At 30.7% G+C, this 14,090-nt stretch overlaps 1 long non-coding RNA gene across 1 annotated transcript; it reads left to right on the top strand.

Annotated features, from left to right (window-relative positions):
• Positions 1–213: 213 nt before the first annotated feature.
• On the top strand, positions 214–8,140 carry LOC125812034 (uncharacterized). The gene is made up of 3 exons (XR_007441961.1): positions 214–273; positions 7,939–7,996; positions 8,084–8,140. It is a non-coding gene; the product is annotated as an uncharacterized LOC125812034 (long non-coding RNA).
• The last annotated feature ends 5,950 nt before the right edge of the window (positions 8,141–14,090 follow it).

Below are 14,090 nucleotides of genomic sequence, written 5' to 3'. Positions count from 1 at the left end.
TACGTATCTTCATCTAGAAAGAATAACACTTGTGCCAACCAACCAGTTTTGTGTTATCGATGTTCCCCTTCTTGTGGATTTAGTCTTGATGTTCTGTTGTGGCACTCAATACTTGAAGATGGTTTCACCACACTTGGGGTCCTTGGTTTTTCTTGTGGGTCACCATCTCATGCTAAATTGCTTTATGAATTGCAATAAACTGAGACTGTTGGTGATTGAATTGGAAAAAGTGGAGGATAATCCAAAACATGATGAAATATCAACCTTGGAAAAGTTTCTATTTAGCTTTCCTTCACTTGAACAACTTTATTTGGGTCCCTTGGTCCTTGAGGTAAGAAAATCGACGTGTTGTTTCACTTGAATATTTAATGTATAGTGATTGTATTCATCGGATTCTAATTATTGTACTTGTCGTAAAGCTTTTGAATGCAAATATAGTTCTGGATGAGCTTCCTCCCAAGCTCAACTGCTTGTGGTGTCTACACTTGGGTGTTGATTTCAACAAAGTGGATCAGATTTCTTATGCTCTACAGTTAATCAAGAGGTTTCCTAATTTGAGTAAACTTCTGATTACGGTAAGAAATAGTACTTATATGTTGTCGTGCAATGGATATAATTATTATTTGGTTTCATGTTTGCTCTTCATATATTTGAACTTGATAATCTAAAATTTCCTGGTATTTCTCTATACATTAGGTCGAGGGTAGCGATGAAAATGCTGAAACAATTATGAAACATTCAACCTGCTTGAATAGACCACTTAACAAGCTCGAGTATGTGACCATCAGTTCATTTATGTGCTCGCACTCCGTCTCTTGTAAGGATGTGCATTGAGCAAAGGATAGCCATTGCTTCCAAGGAAGAAAGGAATATCACCATAAAATTGATGCGTTTCCCCAGAGCTTCCACAAGGACAGAACTGTTCTATTTTCCATTTGAGGTTACGAACGCAGCCTGATGCCTCTGTTTTCACTGAGTTTTGTTAAACAGGGCACTGAATTGGCCAATTTCATAAAACTTGTGGTTTACTTAATGATAAATATGTTCATCACTTATGTTTTTAAAGTTAGTCTGTGTCGACGTGTGTGATGAGATTAACAGTTTTCGTATGCATATTTAACTACCTGTTTGGTAACTAAGGAAGAAATTTGACAGGAAGATGCAATGAAAATACCGGTGATTTTTGGTACTGTGAGTTAGCAATTTCAAAATTGTAGGCATAGATTCTTGATTTGGGGTTATTTTGCAAAGCACATGCAGACTCAAATGCTGCTTCCTTTTTTTTTTTTTTTTTTTGTAAAATCCATGTTATGTAATTCAATGTTTCTGAGTGATCTCAACCTAGTCAAATACATAATCTACATGAGTGTACGAGTCCGTAGACACATATTGTTGTACTTTTATCCCCAACCCAAAAGTAAACCCCAAGAACAAAATCGTAAATTTGATACCAAAACTAATTAATTTACCAATAAGGTCAGGAGCTTATGCGCCAAAAAATTATTGAAATCTGAGCACTACTTGATCCCCAAATTGAAGAAACATCAATATTCAACTATAGGTATTAAAAATCCCAATATATAATCATTTTTTTAATGTGAATACTAGGGATGTGAAAAATTGAATTGAAAATTGAACCAAATCGCGAATCGAGTCAAACCGAACAAAAAGCCCGATTAGTGATTTGGTTTGACTTCGTTTGGTATTGAAAAAAATTTCGATTATATTTGGGTTAGGTTGGTTTTAACTAAAAAAAATTTAACCCGAGACCAAACCAACCCGATATTGTATACAAAATTTTAAAATTTTATTTTATACATAAAAACTAGATAATTTTCCCGCTCTTCTCACGGTCATAAATAATAATTACATTGAACTTACAAATAATTCTTTACTAATATCCATACATTAAAAATAATAGAAAAAATAGGTTCTTAAAAAAATATTAGCAATATTCCAACATGAATTTGATTATTTGTCATTATCACATAACTCAAGAACTTCTAATGAATGAATTATTCAGGAAATAATAAATCATTGGTTCTATAATCAACATTAAAAGGAAAATAAAGAAGAAAATAAGAATATACACATAGGCATTTCATAAGAAAAATAACACATTTAAGTTGCATAGATTATACAATTATGATATATGTCTTAGGAAAAAATTTAAAAATTTGTTAACAGATTTAAAAAAAAAAAAAGAAATTACGCTTGAACATGAAAGCAATTATAACTTTTGAACTTGCATAATGAATTTCTTCAATTGATAAGTGAGGAACTTCATATCTATGTAAAAATAGATAATATGTAAGCTTATATATAGTACTTTTAAGTTATAAAATTTTATATAGAATATCAAAATATTAATTATTAGAAATGAGTACAATAATTATTTTCTACACAATGAATATACCTACTATATGTGTATATGTTCAATATAACTGGAGACAATATAACTTTGCAAAACATAAACAACAGAGTTTAAAACATGTACTCAAAAACAACAATTAATATCATAAGCATAAATTAATGACTGTAAAAAAAATACTAGAATATGTAAACATAGAATAAAATAGAAAGGAAAAAATCGAGTCCACTGAATGCACAATGTCCCCTTAAGAAAATTAATACCCGAGGTTTAAAGAATTAGATCTTCTCAGGATGGAACGATTTTATTCACCAACATATTGATACAAAAGAAATGGCGTCAGTAAACCACTCAACAGGAGCAAAGTACACGAATATTTAATTGTGCAGAAGAAGAAGAAGTTCAGAACTTTCGTTGTTTTAAAATGAGAGAAAATTCCTCTATTTATAGACAACAAAGGGTAGTGTGAACAAATGCTTATTGTACCTTATCGAAAATGTCACAACTCTTTGGAAAAGTCACAACCTTCGAAAAGTCACAACCTTTCATAAACGTCACAACCTTTCATAAAAGTCGCAACTTTACATAAAAGTCACAATGTTTCATAAAAGTCACAACTTTTCATGAAAGGGGAAGGCTAGTTTTGGAAATTAATAAATTAAAAGGGAATCCTAGTTTATGATGGCGCCACGTAGGCGGCATTGGCGGATCCAGGAATTAAGCTCAGGGGGTTCGAAATTTAAAGAAGAAGCTCATGTGGTAGTGTAAGTACACGGTGAGCGTAGTAACCCCGACATGTTTTTTGTACAAGGTATCTCATTGGTTGATAAAAGTTAACACCAAACTAATCAAAGATATTGAGAACAAAGCTACGTTGATAAAAAAAAATTAGTGGATCAGTTGTATTACATAAGTTAATTCCTAAAACACGTGAAAATTAAAAGGATGAAAAAGGAAGTGAGACGGAGAAGAAAAATATTTACCTTAACCCGCTAAATTTATATTACCTTATCGTACCGCATTAAATATTTCTTCCTACTTTTACCCTGCTCCATTGAACATTCTTAAAATTTCTTGTACTTTTTATACTTTTATTTTGTAATGTTTTACTTTATTTTGCATTTTAAATTTTTTTAAATTAGTATCCATTCAAACACATATTACTAGGAAAATTATCAAGATTCTCTAAAAGTGTGTACGTGAGTATAGATTTACTTATATTATAATGCATATTCAGAAGATAAATAAATGACATCGTCAATTTTTTAGTTCATGTAGTTTAATTTACTAGGTTAGTCATCACTTGTTGAAAAAAAAATGATGAATAAATCAAATAAGTTTTGTTTTCATCTCTCTAAAATAGAATTGAAAAAATAGAAAAGAAATTTCATGAATTCTATTAAATATATATTATTAAAAGGATATTAACAATTTTAGTTTCTTCATTCAACTACATCTAATGTATCTTCATATATATAATTCATCATTTTTAAAGAGTTGTACATAAAATTATGTTGAAATAAAATGACAAATAGATAGAAGAAGAATAAAAAAAATGTGTCTAATAAATTTAAACAAAAACAAATTAGAAAAAAAATGACATAAAAGAGAAAAAATAATGAAAAGGGAAAATTGTATATAATAGCAAACTATTAATTCACATTAAATGCTATAAATATAGTTTGATTTAATTGTACCTCATAGCAAACTGTTGTTATTTCAACTCTCTCCTGGTGAATCTCGCTCGCCACTCTCGTTTTGTCCCTCACCTCTCTCATTTTTTATACAAACGCAAGTGTATAAAGTGTGTTTGTGTTTGTATAAAGCGAGAGAAAATTGTATATATACATATATTTTCGTTCCCCTCTCTCCCCTCTCCCAGATCTCACTCTCTCACTCGCCTCTCTCACTTTATACAAAAAACGCAAATTGTATAAAATGCGTTTGTTTTTGTATAAAGAGAGAGAAAATTGTATATATACATATATTTTCGTTCCCCTCTCCCAGATCTCGCTCGCCACTCTCCCAGATCTCGCTCTCTCACTCACCTCTCTCACTTTATACAAAAACGCAAATGTATAAAATGCGTGAAAATTGTATATATACGTATATTTCCGTTCCCCTCTCTCCCCTCTCCCAGATCTCGCTCGCCACTCTCCTAGATCTCGCTCACTCACTCGCCTCTCTCACTTTATACAATTGATCTTTTTGTGTATGTATACCAAAACAGATTATACAACTACTTTCTTTTGTATATGTATAGCGAAATATGCATATGTATGTTTGCTATGGAGCGCAATTATTCAAACTTTGCTATAACATACAAATATGAATTTTGTGTTTGCTATATGTGAAAGTTGCTCTAATGAAAAAGAGAAGATGATCCAAGCCCAAAAGTTGAGCCTAATTCCATGCATTAAAAAGGGTAAAAAACAAAGATAAGAGGAATTGTTGCGTATGGGATTCCAACCCATGATGTAAAAGCCAATACTGAACCCCTTATCCATTGAGCCAAAGCTTCTCACTTGTTTTCAAGGGGTTCATTTTGATATATATACACATAAAATCAGAATTTGGCCCTATATATATAACGTAATTTTTCGACCGAGGGGGTTCGAGTGAACCCCCTAGACACAACCTAGGTCCGCCCTTGGTAGGCGGGCCTAGGGTTCTTTTTCTATATATATATATATTTACTTTGATATAATTTTTAAATATTTCTTATACTTTTTCATAGTTTTTATCTTTGAATATATTATTTCAAAGTTTGAAACTTAGAATTCTGAATGGTCCAATAAAAATTATCATACATAAATGTAGGTAATTATAATAAAGTTTAAATCAAAATCAAATTAATACTAATGCAAAGGAAAATCAATTCAACACTAAGAATGACAATAATATTGAATATTTGTTATTTAGTTTTACATTGGTTTAGATAATTAAAATACATAATCTAATTTTAATTTCCTTTAATATTTAGTCATGTAACTAATACTTATTAAACATATTGTAGCATAATTTAGTACTTTTAAATTATGATCATTTTCATTATGACCTATTAGTTTGCAATATTTGTTTTATGCGATTTCATTATTATTATTTTTGTTGGATATTTTAGTGTCATTAATCATATCATATTTTGTGTTATTTTCTTAAGAAACACCTTAGATAGTTGTATTTTGGTAGGACTAAAGAAATATTTGAAGTACAAGTAAATTATATGTTTGTATGAATACTTTACCGAAAAAATCTGAAAAAACACGAAAATCCAAAAGATCCAAAAAAATCCAAAAAACCTCGAGGTTAAAAACCCGAGTTTTATTGGTTTGGTTTGGTTTATATATTTTAAAAACTGACACAAATGATTTGGTTTGATATTTGAAAAAAACTTGAACCAACCCGACCATGTACAATGCCAATGACCCTCTCCTTTTACGTGAATGTGGCCCTTCCGTGTTATGTGAACACAGCCCTTCCGCGCGAAGGAGGAGTTACTGGCACTAGAAGACAACAAAACTAGAAAAATCAAACTTCAATCCACTCCTTGAAATTACTTGAGAACCTTCCAGATGCAAACCAAATATACAAATCGATGGAAAAACATGTTTTGGGCCTATTGAAATCATCAAAACACCGATTTGAGATCGTATTGACAAGTAAAATGTTAAGCTACTTTTCCAAAATGTTTGAATCCATCCAATGATCCAAATCGCTCTTAAGGTTTGACAGATTCAAATCACATGTCAAACATACTCTTCCTCCCTCTCAATTGCTGGCAACTTGCGGTTTCTCACTTTTTTGCCGGGAATTTCCAACTCTTCTCTTAATATGACATTTCCACCTCTGTGTATTTCGGTACTTTTCTAGTTTCACCATTTTTGAATCACATAGTATGACTCAAGAAGGTATACAATTCTATTTTGCCCATCAATTTTTATCTAAATTGTGAATTCCCCTAATTACTATAACATAAGATACTATGCACAATCAACATGATTAGTCAATATCATTCCAAATTGACAAACAATCACTATCGTTATTCATCACCACAATCAATTAAAGTATGGCTGCTTATTGGATGGATCAGGCGGATAATTTCGCTTAACGATTTGGCCTATTGGATAAGTTTTTAAATTTACTAATCCGTTAGCCAAAAATAAGATATCAACAATAGATTAACAATTATTGGGCGGTATATCGGCTATCCTCTACATTTTTGTTCATGAAAGCACCTTAAAAATAGGATTTTTTTTTCACTATTTTAAGTGCAGTTAAATTATTAAATTCTTTTATATTGCAAAAAAAATAAAATAATATATATATATATATATATATATATATATATATATATTTTAATAGTAATATAATAGTTAATACAATAGAAAAGTAAATGATTTTTTCAATTTTTGTCTTTACGGCTTTAGGACTAACAATATATGACAAAATATTAAATGAGACTAATATATCTAAGATAAAAGTGTAAGTATGGTAATCTTAACGGGTTAACGGTTTATCTTATAAGGAAATTGAATAATTACCCCCCACACTAATAAGTCGTTAATCATAAAATTCCAATCCGTCCACCAACTGCTTATTCGATAAATAAGCCAATAAGCCAATTTTACGATTGACTTATTGGTTACATATCGATTTTGAACACCCCTACCATCAATCCATATTAAAATTTTAAAATATTTTATTAATATAACATTAATTTAATTTAGTATTTTAATTTAATTTTATATTTATTGTTTTCTCAATAAAGACAAAATTTTATAGAAAAACAAGCTATAGTAATTATTTAATATTCAAACGTTTAAATGCAAATGAAAACAAATGAGCATATGCAACCCAAACCAAAAAATCCCCAAAATCTAGGGTTTCACCTTCGCTCTCAATTGCTTGGCAACGTGCGCTTTGTCACTGCAGTAACGTCTTCTTTGCCGGGCATTTCACTTTTTTCTTAATACGGCGTTGCCACCTCTGTTCATTTTGGTACTATTTTTGAATCAGTCAGCATGAATCAACAAGGTATAAAATTCTCTCTTTTCCTCTTTCTAGTATTTTTTTTGGATTATAAACTTTAAGAGATTATTTTTACTAATCCTAGAATTGATAGATGGATGTGTTATGTCACCAAAAATGGTGTCAAGGAGCTAAGTATTAATATGTCGGATAAGAAAACTTATATACTGCCTTCTTGTGTATTTAATTGTTCGATCTTGACACATTTGGAACTCTTCAACTGTATCTTCAAACCATCAACTTCTTTTCTTGGCTTTCGAAATCTTACAAATATTCATCTAGAAAGAATAACATTTGTGCCAACCAACCAGTTTTGTGTTATCAAAGTTCCCCTTGTTGTGGATTTAGCCTTTGATATTCTATTGTGGCACTCAATACTTGAAGATGGTTTTACCACAATTGAAGTCCTTGTTTGTTCTTGAAGGTCACTATCTCATGCTAAATTGCTTTATGAATTGTGAAAAAATGAGCATGTTAAGGATTGAATTGGAAAAAGTAGTTGATAATGCGAAACATGATGAAATATCAACTTTACAAAGGTTTTTATTTAGCTTTGCTTCACTTGAGCAACTTTATTTGGGTTCCTTGGTCCTTGAGGTAAGAAATCTACGTGTTGTTTCACTTCACTTGGAAAAAGTGATTGATTGTATTCATCAGATTCTAATTATTGTATTTGTCTGACAGCTTTTGAACGCAAATATAGTTCTGGGTGAGCTTTCTTCCAAGCTCAACGGCTTGTGGTGTCTATACTTAGGTGTTGATTTCAACAAAGCGGATCAGACTTCTTGTGCTCTACAGTTGTTCAAGAGTTTTCCTAGTTTGAGTAAACTTAAGATTATGGTAAGAATTGGTACATATATGTTTTCGTGCACTATATATTTTTATATATGACTTGATTCATCTTTGATCTTCTTATATTTGAACTTGAGAAGCTAAAATGTCTTGGTATTTCTTTATACATTAAGTCCATGATAGCGATGACAATGCTGAAACAGTTATGAAATATCTGGAGATACCAACCTGCTTGAATAGACCACTTAACAAGCTCGAGTATGAGACCATCAATTCTTTTCGGTGTTCAAAAACTGAAGTATTTTTTGTAAAGCTATTATGTGCTCGCACTCCGTCTCTTGTAAGGATGTGCATTGAGCAAGGGATAGCCATTGATTCCAAGGAAGAAAAGAATATCACCATAAAATTGATGCGTTTCCCCAGAGCTTTCACATGGGCAGAACTGTTCTATTTTCCATTTGAGGTTACGAACGCAGACTGATTCCCCTATTTTCAACGAGTTTTGTTAAACAAGGCATTGAATTGGCCAATTTAGTAAAATGTGTGTGATAAGATTAATGGTAAACATGTTCATCACTTGGATATTTCTAAAGTTAGTATGTATCGACGTGTGTGATAAGATTAACAATTTTCATATTTAACTACCTGTTATTGTAACTATGGAAGGTTAAGGTCGTAATTTCGTAGAAATGGGAAGGGTGATTGGGTACATTCATTTATTTGTTGTACACAAAGTACCCTCCAAAGTAAAACTACTTTGAAAACTATTAAACCACTACCTTTCAAATTGAAACCACTCCTGAAAAGTCTAACCTCTACTCTTTTCTTTTCAATTTACACTATCCAAGAAATTTATATCAACTCCTATACTCTATTGAGATTTAGAGCATTATATTTCTATGGGTTCCGTATTTCTATTTCTACCAAGTTCTTGGTCTTTCTTTATTGTTCTTCATGTTTAAAAGCGTTTTATTTTCGTTCATAATTTTCATTTGAAAAAATAAATCAACAGCAATACCATATTGAGTAAACTATATTTGTTCCAAACTTTTGTTCTTTAACAATTTTTTCTTCATTTGCTACAACCCTTTATTTCTTTCATAATTGTCATTTCATGGGCATGTAAGTGTATGTTGTTTTCAAGGGTAAAAAACAAGGTATATATTCAAGTTGGCAAGAATGTGCAAATTTGACCATGGGAGTTAGCGGTAGTTTATACCGAAAATACAAGAATTATGATGATGCTGTGCCTTTAGAAGATTGGAATTTTTGAACTGATGGAGTGAAATTAAGCTACGAAACTACTAGGGAATCATGTTCTAATTCTGTGCATGGGGATGAAAAGAAATTGTTATCTAATGAACAATATATACTTATGTTAGCAATGTTTTTTGTGGGTTTTGTTGTTGGAAAATCAATGAAAGATTTATTTGTTAAGATGATTTTGTGATGTTATTTTCATTTAGGATTGTATGTGTATTGGGATTGGGGTTTTTTTTTTTTTTCGTATTTGTCCTTATATTTTGGATTGGGCCTCTTTTTTTTTGGATTTGTCCTTATATTGTGGATTGAGCTTGTCAACATAAGTACTTTTATTTACTAATTTATAATAATTTAAAAAGAATAAATAATATATGTTTAGTGATTATAAACGAATGCTATTGCAGCGCGAATGGTTAAAGTATAAACGATTAGTCTATAGGTCACGAGTACGAGTCTAGGTTAGGTCCTCCATTTTAGTTATTTTTTAAAAAAACGACTCTCTTCAAATAATTTTAAATTTCTTATTCTTTTGGTGAATAAGTGTGTAAAAATTTATATTTGGATCATTTTTACAACAAATGATGATTTTTCATTAGTATATCAAATCACTATGATGAAAATAAACGTAAAGGATTTATTATTATATGAATGATACTCCTTCACAGATACAAGTCAATTGAATGTGATGAATATAATCATGATCAAGATATAATTGGTTATATCTTAATACAATTAGTTATGATATATGTCAACCTTTGATCAATTTATTTTCAAATTTTAGGGGTGATTAGACTCCATTTATTGATAATATCTTATTTATAAATTGCCTAGTGATATTCATTAAATAGTTGATATTAAGAAGAATAAATGAATTTCGTTTCGTGATTACGAACGAATGTTACTACAACGCGAATGGTTAAAGCTTAAACGATTAGTCTATAAGTCACGAGTTCGAGTCTAGGTTAGGTCCCCCATTTTAGTTATTTTTTATAAACAACTCTCTTCAAATAATTTTAATTTTCTTATTTTTTTGGTGAATAAGTGTCTAAATGTTTATATTTGGATCCATTTTACAATCAATGATGATTGTTCGTTAGTATAAGTCAAATCATTATGATGAAAATAAGCGTAAAAGATATATTATTATATGAGTGATTCTCCTTCACAGATACAAGTCAATTGAATGTGATGAATATAATCATGATCAAGATATAATTGGTTATATCTTAGTACAATTAGTAATGCTATATGTCCACCTTAGAATAATTTATTTTCCCATTTTAGGGGTGATTAGACTATATTTATTGATAATGTCTTGTTTATAAATTGCCTAGTGATATTCATTAAATAACTGATATTAAGAAGAATAAATGAATTTCATTTCGTGATTATGAACGAATGCTATTGCAACGCGAATGGTTAAAGCTTAAACAATTAGTCTATAGGTCACGAGTACGAGTCTAGGTTAGGTCCCCATTTTAGTTATTTTTTTAAAAACAACTCTCTTCAAATAATTTTAAATTTCTTAGTGTTTTGGTGAATAAGTGTCTAAAAGTTTATATTTGGATCATTTTTACAACCAATAATGATTTTTCATCAGTATAAGTCAAATCACTATGAGGAAAATAAACATAAAGGATATATTATTATATGAGTGATGCTCCTTCACAAATACAAGTCAATTAAATGTGATGAATATAATCATGATCAAGATATAATTGGTTATATCATAATACAATTAGTTGTGGTATATGTCAAGCTTTAATCAATTTATTTTCACATTTTAGGGGTGATTAGACTATATTTATTGATAATATCTTATTTATAAATTGTCTAGTTATATTCATTAAATAACTCATATTAAGAAGAATATATGAGTTTCGTTTCGTGATTATGAACTAATGCTATTGCAACGCAAATGATTAAAGCTTAAACAATTAGTCAATAGGTCAAGAGTTCTAGTCTAGGATAGGTCCCCCATTTTAGTTATTTTTTAAAAAAACAACTCTCTTCAAATAATTTTTAATTTCTTATTTTTTTGGTGAATAAGAGTGTAAAAGTTTATATTTGGATCCTTTTTATAACCAATGATGATTTTTCATTAATATAAGTCAAATCTGTATGATGAAAATAAACGTAAAGGATATATTAGTATATGAGTGATGCTCCTACACAAATACAATTCAATTGAATGTGATGAATAAAATTGTGACCAAGCTATAATTGGTTATATATCTTAATTCAATGAGTTATGCTATATGTCAACCTTTGATCAATTTATTTTCACATTTTAGGGGTCATTAGACTATATTTATTGGTAATATCTTATTTATAGATTGCCTAGTTATATTCATTAAATAGCTTATATAAGAAATGAATAAATAAATCTCGTTTCGTGATTATGATCGAATGCTATTGCAGCACGAATGGTTAAAGCTTAAACGATTAATCTATAGGTCAAGATCGTTCGAGTCTAGGATAGGTTCCCCATTTTAGTTATTTTTAAAAAAACAACCCTCTTCAAATAATTATAAATTTCTTATTTTTTTGGTTAATAAGAGTGTAAAAGTTTATATTGGATCCTTTTTATAACCAATGATGATTTTTCATTAGTATAAGTCGAATCACTATGATGAAAATAAATTTAAAGGATATATTATTCTATGAGTGGCGCTCCTTCACAAATACAATTCAATTGAATGTGATGAATAAAATCATGACCAATTTTAAATTAGTCTCTTTGTAGGTTTGAGGATTTAAATAATTTTAAATTGACTAGTTTATATTCATTAAATAACTGATATGAACGAGAATACACTAATTTCCTTTCGTTATTATGAACGAATGCTATTGCAGCGCGGATGGTTTAAGCTTAAACGATTAGTCCAAAGGTCATGAGTTCGAGTCTAGGTTAGGTCCCCCCATTTTAGTTATTTTAAAAAAAAAATAGATTCTTTGTAGGTCTGGGGATTTCAAACGTCTTATTTTGCTGAACATCAAAAAATTTATGATCACACAATTATTATTTTTTAAACATCTTTTTTAAAAAAAATTAGACTCTTTGTAGGCCTGGGGATTTCAAATGTCTTATTTTGCTGAACATCAAAAAATTTGTGATCACACAATTATTATTTTTTAAACGTCTGGTCTTCATATTTCATTTTAACAAACAATCCAGTACAACACAGAATAGTTGAATAAGTAATAATAAAGAAAGTAAAAGTCGAATAAAATTAGTTGATAAACAGAAGCAAAAAACTATGCACATAATTACAAGCACATAAATTGGTCTTAAAAATACTTTAAATTACAATCCAAACTTTGGCAAAATATCAAATAAATGATCAACCTCAATATCACAAGCACATCCATAACAAGGTTGATCATCTAGTTCTTTGTCACTATCAACAGGCCATCCATTCACCTGAACATGATTCTCGTGTTCACCAGTGTAACAACGGTCTGGTCAATGAGTAAAAAAAATTGGATTACTAACCCAAACATTACATATAATATTGATTAGACTCTCCCTCCATTCCTTTAGTTCTCTTCTTTGAGGGAGATTTTCCTTCATTTGGCCAATGAACTTGACCGCGTCACTACTGTCGCTGGCTCTAGCGAAAATGAAAATAATGGCAAGCACATATGCTGCGTCATTGTGTCCTCCTTTTTTAGCTTCCCAAAGCCTTTGCAATGCAAGCTTCGAGCAATTATTTTTAAAAAAATCCATCTGACAAAAGAAGCACAGAAACATTATTGAAACCATCTTTAAGTTTGTGAGTACAAAATCAAAGATAAAATGGCTAAATGAGCCCCTAACCTATTACCGGATTCCCAACTACACACTTATACTTTACGGGGGTCCTATTACCCCTCTGAACTATTTAAAATTGAAATTATTACCTCCCTAAATACCTACGTGGCAAAGTGAGTGTATTTTTAAAATTCTTTTCATTTTTTTCCCCTTAATTTGTTTTTTTTTTTTAATTTTAAAAAGGAAGTCAAATTAAAACACACAAAGTAATTGAAAAATCAAAACAAACAAAATCAAAACAAAAAAAAAAGCTACAGAACAATTTCTAAACTAAGCTCCTTTCTTCCTCGAAGCTCCAAGCTATGGTCCAACGCCACCGCTAAGGGTGGCAACGGAACCGGGAGGTTCCGGTTCCGGTTCCGGTCCGTTACCGGTTCCGTCTCGGTTCCGGATAGTGCCGGTTAATTCCGGACTTGTTCCGGTCCGGGAGGGGTAACGGGACGGAAACCGGGATTTTACCGGTCCGTCCCGATCCGGTTAGTCCCGGTTCCGTCCCGGTCCGGTCCGGTTCGGAACTTTTTTTTTTTTTTTTTTAAAATCTGAAAATTTAAAAAATAGCCGTTGAGAGCCGTTGGGCAACGGGTTTTGGGCCCCACCAACGGCTCTTTCACCCCATATCCCCCTATTTACACCTCCCTACCCCCCAAACTTTTTTTAATACCCCAAACTTCTTAAAACTACATTTTCAACCTTTTTTTTAACTATAAATTCCCCTAATCTTTCATTCTTTTCACTCACAAAAATATCTTATAATCTCTCTACTCTCTAGTCTCTACTCTCTAAATTCTCTTATTCTCGACTTCTCGTTAAAATTACGAATTT

The sequence above is a fragment of the Solanum verrucosum genome, unplaced genomic scaffold, assembly GCF_900185275.1.
Source record: "Solanum verrucosum unplaced genomic scaffold, falcon-dt-bn FXZP01000010.1, whole genome shotgun sequence".
Classification (NCBI taxonomy): domain Eukaryota; kingdom Viridiplantae; phylum Streptophyta; class Magnoliopsida; order Solanales; family Solanaceae; genus Solanum; species Solanum verrucosum.
The sequence above is the reverse complement of the archived record's forward strand: the minus strand, read 5'-3'. Positions and strand labels throughout refer to the sequence as shown.